The sequence below is a fragment of the Streptopelia decaocto genome, assembly GCF_964273445.1.
Source record: "Streptopelia decaocto genome assembly, chromosome: 1".
NCBI classification, from domain to species: domain Eukaryota; kingdom Metazoa; phylum Chordata; class Aves; order Columbiformes; family Columbidae; genus Streptopelia; species Streptopelia decaocto.
This window is the reverse complement of record NC_138663.1, coordinates 131,438,802-131,448,855: the sequence shown is the minus strand read 5'-3', so window position 1 is coordinate 131,448,855 and position 10,054 is coordinate 131,438,802.

Genomic DNA, 10,054 nt, shown 5'->3' with positions numbered 1-10,054 from the left:
ACATTGCAGAAGCATAAAACAATTGTGCATTTGTGTGTCTAGGTTTATACAGAGAGTGACCATGCTTGATGGTTACTAGATTAAGCACACAGATGAACAAATAATGACACAGATACGCAACTATTCATACTATAATTAGGACATTGAAAAACTGTCCCACAGACCAGACCTGCGCAACCTTGAGCATAAGTAGATTTTTTGTTGTTGGGTTTTGTTTGTTTGTTTATCTTTGCTTTGTTTTGTTTTTCTGTTGTCATCATTTTGGTTTTGATTTGGGGTTTTTGTGTCTTTTGTTTGTTTGCTTTGGGTTTTTTGTATATTTTCCTTGTTTTTTAATAATAGAATAGTTTGGGTTGGAAAGGACCCTCAAAGGTCATCTAATCCAACCCACCTGCAGTGAGTAGGGTCATCTTCAACAAGATCAGGTTGCTCAGAGCCCCGTCCAGCCTGGCCTTGAATGTCTCCAGGGATGGGGCATCTACCACCTCTCTGGGCAACCTCTGCCAGTATTTTACCACATCCATTGTAAAAAAATTTCTTCCTCATGTCCAGCCTGAACCTCCATTCCTTTAGTTTAAAAACATTACCCCTTGTCCTGTCACAACAGGCCCTGCTAAAATTTTTTTCTTCTGTTTCCTGTTCCTTTTTAAAGCCTGCATGTACCAGATAAAGTCATACTACTCACAGATGGTGACTAGAACAAAAGAACTAGTTTAAAGGGCTGTTGTGAGGCTCTCTCTTACTCCACAATGAAGCACCATTTTTCCTTTGCATGCTCAGTTCCATCTCTAATCCAAATCAATGGCTCTAAGGTGCCAGATGTATACAGCATGACAGCCACTGACAGCAAGTAACATTAATGCCTGTTTCCTCCAGATAACAAATGTTGCTGGACAGAAAACTCATGCTATATTCTACCCATATCCCACCATTCCAGAAGAAGTCATCATAATCTCAGATGTTGCTCCTCAAATAACCACAGTAATTCTGTAATTAATGTGACACTAAGGAGAGAAATGTAGATACATTTAGTAAAGCATATAACTAACACGAGGGGGTTTACTTAAAAGCAGGATGCTTTAGTTTTGAACAGTTCACAAAGTTAAATTTTTACCCTGCCATCACAGCAAAGATGTTTTAGCTGGTCACCAAACAGACTTTGAACAACCATAGTTTATAGTGCAGAACTGCAGTGTAAATGGAAGTACTTGCTGATTTACACTGAAGTTATGTACGCTCTGCAGCTGAGGGCAGTAACTTTCTCAGCCATTTTATGCAAGCTGCTCATGGTCAAGTAGAAACCCTGGGGATAGAGTGAAAAGAAATATGTAGAAGGATTATCAATAAAGGTTTCTAGAATGACTTCCTTTTCTTTGCCAGGAGATGGTGGATTCCATATGTCATGCTCTCAAGTGGGCAACATAATAGAGAAAAGAGTGAACGGGCTGGACGTTGGGTTCTCATGCTGCATGCCAAAGGTCCGTGTAGCTTCACTAGTACTTACCTGAGGTCAGAGAAATTAAATATTGAAAAATATTTAAACATGTTAAGGCACAAAATATTGGGGGGGGGGGGGGGGGAGGGGTGGAGCAGGGAATGGCTCTGTTGGTAGCTCAAACTACCTTTGATGAGCAGGTACTCCAGCCTCCAAAAGACCAGTGCAAGGTGAACCTTGAAAACCTTGAGCTTTGATCTTGGTTCTGTTCTTGTCTCTGCCTGGGGGACTGATGGCTTAAGTGGTACAGCAAATGAAATTACCATTAGGAAGCTTGTGAAGAAAAATTAGCATCCAGGATTACCAGTACTCACACAGCGTAAGGCTTACATGAACAAAAGTGAAACATGAAGTTATCAGATGAACTGTTCAGTATTCCTGAGGAAACAACATCTCATCACATGGACACAGTGACCCAATTTCTACCTTCTGAAACATGATGGTTTTCTACCAACAGTAACTACATAAAACTACCTTTGATTAATCTATCTCAAGAGAAATTCTAATATAAAAACAGTTAAGAAAGGACTGTCCACCTCTAGGCTGAGGTGCAGATGAATCGAGTGAGGTTTTGCAGCTGCTGTTTGTTGGAGGGGTCAGGAGCACCTGGGCTTGGAGGAAGGCCAGCAGCAAAGACCACAGCCTGGGCTTCTACCTAATGGTGACAAAAATCTCTCTCATCCAATGCACAACTTCAGGGCCTAAGTCTCAGCTGGCAGAAAAATTAGTGCAGCTTCACTGATCATATCAGAGCTATTCAGTAAAGATGATCTTCTCAAATCTTGTACTTCTTTGAATTAGCAGAGGTTGTGACCAGCTGTGCTACCACACCAGCTAAAGAGATGAGAAACAGTTGGGCTCACATGAGCTTAACATGAGAAGGATAGAGAGGTACCAGAAGTCAACATCAGTGAGTGAGAGAGATCAAAGCACAGCTGCCCTTTTGTTCAAAAAAGGATTTGATTTCAGTCATCTATTTGCAGCATTGCCATCAGCCATGACCTTGGAAAAGTTGCTTCTTTGCTTTGCTCCTTTGTTTTCCCACCTGTGAAGCACCTTGAGAGTTACTGCTTATGTACTAGTGCTATCTGAAACCTACAAATTATTATTGTAACCTGCAGTCTTCCATAATGAAAACTGATGGATACAATTTTGATTTAAAACTGTATTTTAAGTCTTTCAAATATCTCAACAGAAGCATAGTCTTTTTTTTTAAAGAAACACTTAAGTTCTTCCTTGTTAATCGTACAAGACATGTCTGTTCACCACTAATATTTCTGGGATGTAGAGTTTAATTTACTTTTCACCATTTTCCATTTAATTATTACAAGACTCCCAAGCAATAAACTGAAGCTACATATTAATGGGACAAGCCTTTTAAATGATGAGACATAATAATTATTAATTACAACTTAAAAGTCTCCAGAAGCACTTATTTTTTATAAATACTGGCTGACTTCAAAAGCTGGAAAATAATAGTATTGTGCAACAGTCAATTAATTAAATATACACTGCAGATATATCCTTATTAATGAATTGGATTATTGATAGAGCAATTCTCATATTGAAATATTGACTCAAGTATAAGCATCCACATATTTTTTCAAGGACAAATATATTAGCATGTAAGGCTACCTAATTATGTAGCAAATGATTCTTTTCTCTGCTGTCATGTAGTGTATAGCATATGCCTAATTCACATTTTTACACTTTTAAAAATAGTGCTCAGCTAGGTGGTGAAAATTTACGTCATCCATAAAAGCAAACAATATTTTCATTTATTTTCTATGTTACCTGGTATTTTTCTGCAGAACATGACAGAATGCTATTATTAGGTTGAATAGGAGAACAGGATTGTAAAATAGCATGCCTGACACAATTAAATCAACAGAGTATCCCTCTTAAAACACATCATGAAACTGCTTAGCAAGTCTCTGTTTTAATCCCTAGCACTTTAAAGAACTGGTAATTCCTTTTCAGAAAGAATGTCTCCACAAGTAGAGAAGGGTTTTGTCAATTTTGTGAAAGAGTTTTTAATTACCTGTATCTAACTGAGTCTTGCACATACACATTGGGAAATAATTTGTGAGGTTTACTGAGTCTACAGCATAGCTCACACAATAAATCATTCCTTTCTCTATTTACTTACCCCACCAATTGTCTTTTGTTGTTGTTGTTCATTGTGGGTTTTTATTTTGTGTTGTTTTCAAGAAAAATGAAAAGCACAGAGATATGGTCTTCTGATATTTCTGAAAACATCGTGGTCCAGGCTTTAGGCCATAGGACATGCGATCAGAAGAGGATAACTCAAATTTCTTCTCAGCTGTACCAGTTAAACAGAAGGTGACTAGAGAAGCCATGTCACCCTCTGTCTGGCATTTGCACCAATGTGGAGACAAGTACTTTCCCATTTCTGTTACAAGTTTTCTGAGAAGTGGAAAAACAAAAACTGACATAAAGGAACAAAATACCAGGTGACTGCTTTGTAGAAGACCACACACCATCCCATGCCAAGATAAAATTAAGCATGCATTTTCTAGTTTGCTTCTATTTGCAAACTAGATTAACTTTAGTAAAGTCAAGTAATTTGCAATTGTTGTCACATCTTTCTGCAAAGAGAATGGGAATGTGAGACAGGTGACCAAATGCTTGAGAAAAAGAAAAGCAAATATTTTAATTTCAGTAGCACCCAGAGGTCCCAGGAAAGACCAGCAGAAAATTGTCTCTGTTCTGATGTGCTGCTCTCAATAGATAGGATGGGAGAGAGAAAAGGAGTAGATCTAGTATTATTTAGCCAATTAGTATCTTAGTTGGCTCTTTGTTTTATAAAGGATATTAAAGCTTTTTTTTTTTTTTTTTTGTGGACAAGTCAAAGTGTAGAATAGACTGAGAATAAAATCTTCAACATACTAAGGACTTTACTGCATCTGCTGCTACTGTGGGCTCCAACATTTTAATGTCTGAGAAGGGTGACACTGCAAGGAGGAAGATTTTTTTTCTGCACTGTTACCTGACTTAGTATTTACCAGGTTAAGTATTATTCAGAAATATATGCAATGCTAACTGCTAAATGAACTGGTTATGTCTATTTCTGTAAGAAAAGTCGTGGAAAACACCATCTAAATGACCTTGACAGATGTGTGTCCTCTTGATCCTTAGCTCTTGACTCTGTGAAATTCAGATACAAAGGAAGATTAAAACAATCATATATATAACATGTGAGAGGAAAAACATCCACAAAGCTGGCACAAAAGTGTGGTACTAGCTGTACAGCTATCCCAGCCTCCTGAAGATTTAGATTTTAAAAGTGGCTTTAATTCCTTATGAAAACTTTAAGGCATACTCCTTGGGAAAAAAAAAAAAAATCCTATTGAGAGAGACAGAGAGAATTCTAATCACATTTCTTCTCAGTTCTTCTCCCTGGTCCTAATTAGCAGGGGATATTTGCATTGAAACAATCTCTTTTTCTCCTTCATTCATTTGATCAACTGCCTATCTCACACCTGGAGCCATAATCTCTTATCTGTAGTTTCATAATCTTCTTCACTGCTAAAAGGATTAGGTATCCAGGTGAAGCACAAACAGCAGGAACAGATGACTCCATAGGAAACAATTACTATACTGACTTTTCAGATGCCACTTTCCCCAGTGGTAATTAAGTAAAAAGAAACCCTAAACACCACCACCACCTCTTAGAAAGAAAAGAGAAGCAACCCTGCAAACACCTAGAAGAAAAAAACACCAAACCTTAAGACATAGCTTTTTAAATAAATCTCCCCAGAATTAAAACTGCACAAAACTACAAAATGAGTAGAATAAGAAGATTAAAAAAAAAAAAAAAAAAAAAGAAAAAAGACAACAGAGATTATTCTAATGCTTTAACAAAATTGCTGCAGTCTTTACAATGCAAATATTTTCTGTTCTGAAAACAGATGTCTCTTTCTCTGGGCTTTTTAAAAGAATGGCGAAGCCGAACTGGGGGTGAGCAGGTTACATTTTCAGTCTACAGTTTTGACTGGGCAAGATAGAGTCTGCCTCTTTACAGCCTGTGATCATTTCTTTCATGAACTTATAGAGCATTTCTTTCTTCTGACTTGTGGGGTTTTTTTGTTTGGTTTTTTTTTTGTGTGTGTTTTGTGTTTGTTTTGTTTTGTTTTTTAATAAAATACTTTTTAAAAAGCTAGTACTCCTATTGAATTAAAGCATGGTGTTGCCATAACCTTCCACCGTGACTGGAAATCATTCTGATTACTTATACTCATTAAAAATGTATGAGAGAAACATTTGTAAAATTCAATATGCTTTTCAAAACTGTAAGATCTAAATCTAGCCAATTCGTGCCCCTTTGACATACCCTTTTCACATGATATTTGAGCCTTTCTTTTGTTATTTATCATTTCACTGCTTTCCTTCAACAAGACTTCTGACATTAAGCTCAAATGCAGCCCTTGTTAACACACTGTACAACTGGAAAATTTTCAAAAATTGCTTTGATTGCCTAAATTTGTGAGGAAACAAAACTGTATTTTGAAATGGATTACACTCTTTTATTATGCATGGATATACAGTAACTTTTACAAAATCCAAACGGTGGCAGGTTAGTATGACTTTTTAATTATTCAGTTGTGCTTATGTGTGGGAATTGGATAGTCTCTCTCTGCTGCAGACAGCATCACCTGGAAAATGAAGCTACTGGAAAAGCAAAATAGAAAGTCAAGGTATTCAAAGATTCATACGTCTTCATACCTGCCTTCTTCCTTTAAAGTTACAATGTGCTCATACTTACTTGTCTACCAATATTGTCTGAGGCTTAACAAAGTGTTGATTCCTTCCCTGTCAGTTTAATGAGCAATAGATCTGCTTCTCTCCATCACTAACTGATGGAGATTTGCAGTAAGTAAGCAAGCGAAAACCTATTCCCAAGAAGTTTACTGTCCCTTTTGTCAATTAGAACAGATTTCAGTAAGTGAGTGGACATAGATGGCATAACGTTGTAAAAGTTGTAAAGGTCTGCAAAAATTCCAGTCAAATATAGATTGAGTTAACATAGTTTTACTCATCTAACAGGTCCCTTCAGTACTCGTGCCAACAATATATAGACAGTGTCTAGAGAGCTGTCAAAAGACTCTAGCTGAGCAGAGAAAAATGAACACATGAGCTAGGGGAGCTGATATTTGCCTATGCCTACATTTCTTCTGAATGGTTCTTTAAAATCTTACCATTTAGCAAAACCCACTGAAAAACAACACCCAAATGGATTCAAACTTTCTCTGGCCGTCTTTTCTACTACACTGTTATGGACAACTTCAAACACTCATTGTCAGGCATAGATATACCAGGGCATGAAATTGGTAGCAAAAATTCAGCAATGTAGGCAAGATGGCAGATATGTGCTGATGTTGCAATGAGGACTGCTTCTGGTGTTGGTATACATGATCGGTACTTCAATCTAAGGTTAAGCTGATTTTAACACAAAATAAAATTGCAACACAATAAATTGAATGGAATGATGAAAATAATGCCAAGGAAAATTACTAGGAAATTTCCTCTCCCCCCCTCCCTTTTTTTTTTTCCCTATGAAAGTGACCCCAATCTTCCAGGAGATGGATTCACTGCCTGGAGGTTTACCGTGAAAGTTACTCTACCTAAGATATTTGTTGTGTTCTGATAAAAAGCCCTCAACTCCAGCTGCGGTCAAAGACACAGGAACTTTCTGCACATGGGTAGAGCTGTGAGTAGTGTTGGCCACATGGGCAGCCACAGTGCTGGGCTCATTCCCCTTGTTGCTCCGAGCAGCCTCAGGCCATTGACCTTCCAGAGTAAGCTGCAAAGCTCATTTCTTCCCTCGGGTTCACAGAAATGGAAAAATTACTTAAAAGGCAAGAGCTGAGACTAAAAGTGCTACGATATGGAACAGCCTGCTTATTTCCTCCTTCGCATTTATATTCATTACTTTAATCACAGGGTATACCAGAACAGCCTAGGATCTAGGACAGGTGCTTTAAATGCCATACATAACTCCATCCAACTAAATATCTCAGAAAATTGGAACATCATCGGTGATTACTAATCAACAAGGAAGGACAAAAATCACTGAAAATGTGCTATTTGGCCAATAAATGAATAAAAAGCAAAATGTGGAAAAGAGAGCAGGTGTCTATTAATGGAATAGTCAACATTTGAAGGCTATAAACAACCAGGAAGGAGATAAAAAGTTGTAATTTCTCAGACTGCCTTAAATAAAAATAAAAGCTACACAAATTTAGATGTCATTATTAAATTAAATATATATATATGTATATATAATCTGCTTCTGTAGTCACTGTCTACAACTACCTGAAAAGATGTTATAGTATGGAGGGTGTTGGTCTCTTCTCACAAGTAGTAAGTGACAGAACAAGAGGAAATGGCCTCAAGATGTACCAGGGAAGGAACAGATTGGATAACAGGAAACATTTCTTTACAGAAAGGGTTGTGAAGCCCTGGAACAGTCTGCCCAGGAAAGCAGTGGAGTCACCATCCCTGGAGGGGTTTAAAAGATGTATAGATGAGGCTCTTCAGGACAAGGTTTAGTGCTAAGGGTTAGGTTATGGTTGGACTCCAGCCAAAATGATTCTATGATTCTATGCTTTTGAGCAGGAAAGCTTTAAATTTATTTGTATTTAAACACCAAAGACTTAAGGCATCACGTTCTAGAAAAGAACTTAAATTAATCTGGGTTTATATTAAATATTAATTGTTCAAAACCGAATTCACCATCTATGCTATTCAACCAATAAAATGTTAAATATGGACGTGTCACGTATGTGACATGAAAAGTGCTGATGCTCAAGCACCTCTAAAAGTTGCTGAAAATAAGGACCATTTAAAGATTACAGCTTGTACAGATGTTTACAATTTTCTAAGTACACATACGATTCTCTTAATGCTGGCTTACAACATTTAACAGTCACATAAGGTTCAAGAACAAAGACCAGGTAATACATTATTTCACAGCCAACAGAACATGTAGTCCTTAACGAAAGTTTGATAACTTATAATTAGAATACAGCAGACAAAAAGACTTAAAATATACTAGAGAAAAATAAAATTATAGCACAACAATTTTACTTTGATATTCAACACTTGCACAAGATAAATTTAATAAAAGCTATCAGATTTATGCTGCTAGAGAGTGGATATTCAGTATTCTGGAATATCAGGTAATCTTTCTTAGTAAAGAAGAAACACACAGCGTTCTTATTGAATCTGAATTGATTTGTGCTACATTACTGCCAACACAGACAAACACAACAGATTAGTAAAGGGGAAAATGCTTATTTTATCCATATCAGGATAAAATGTGATCCATCATCCATGAAAGCACACACTGTGTGTTTCAGCTTAAACTGGTTCCTGCAGTCTTCTGGCTTAGACTATCACCTGGTCAGTCTCAGTAGGTTTGGTGCCTTGGTGGATATTCTGACAGCTATAAGTGCTGTTTGGACATCGCCTCCTTTTGTTTTGGTGGACAATCAAGGAAATTTGGTTCAGACACAAGTGGAAACATGCATGCACAAGAATGCACAAGAAGGGAACAGGGTGGATGAAAACAGAGAGGAAAAAGCAGGACAGGCAGTTGGGAAAGTAGCAGAAAGTTCTTTAGGATATGGAGTCATGACCTTTCCTCTGTCAGTATCTATTTAACTCTTCTCTCTGTTCTCAAGTTTTGCCTTTTTATTTCTTTCTTTTTCAGATGTTGACAAAAAATATGATAGAATTTTACCATTTAATTCAGGTAGGTTCAATTTCTGACTGGTCATCTTTGGTCAACTAATTTAGAAAGTATCCCCTGCTTCATTCACAGTCCTAAGTGCAGTCTACAGTTTCAACAAAATTCTTCCTCTCTGGGTTCAACCAGTTTGTCTTCAACTTGTACCATTTTCCATCAACATTTATTGTGCTCGAGTACTTTGAATGTCTGCCTGAGTTCCAGGTATGAGCTCATGGTGTATTGGGGACTGCACAGTATAATGGTCTGCACTGATGCACTTGTGTATCCAAACACAGGCCTACTTTCTATATTGAATAATATAACTGTATGTCTGTCCTACAAAGATTGCTATTTCAGACCAGCACAGTGTATTCCGAGAGCACACCAACAGGCCGCATATGAGATGAAAATACATGCACTGATAATGCCTTGTTAGACCATAATAACATTGATAACTTTACACAGACTAATCTTTTAATGAGGATTTATGGAGGTGTACTGGTAAAGGAAAGAAAAAGAAAAAAAAGAAGAAAAAAGAAGGAAACAGAGGCTGATTATAGCCAAAACTCTTACTGTCAACAATACACATCAGCCTATAAATGGTAAATCAAGGGAAACAAAAAAAGTACCAATACTTAACCAATTCTAAAGACACTGCAAATCACTATAATAAAAATTTTGCATTATGGCATTATCCTGGCCTAGCAGGAACATCGAGTAGATGAACTAACTAATCAAATTCCAGCATCTTCTATCAAGGCACTGGAAAGTTGAATTTCTAGTTTTTATGTGAAGGTTATATTGCT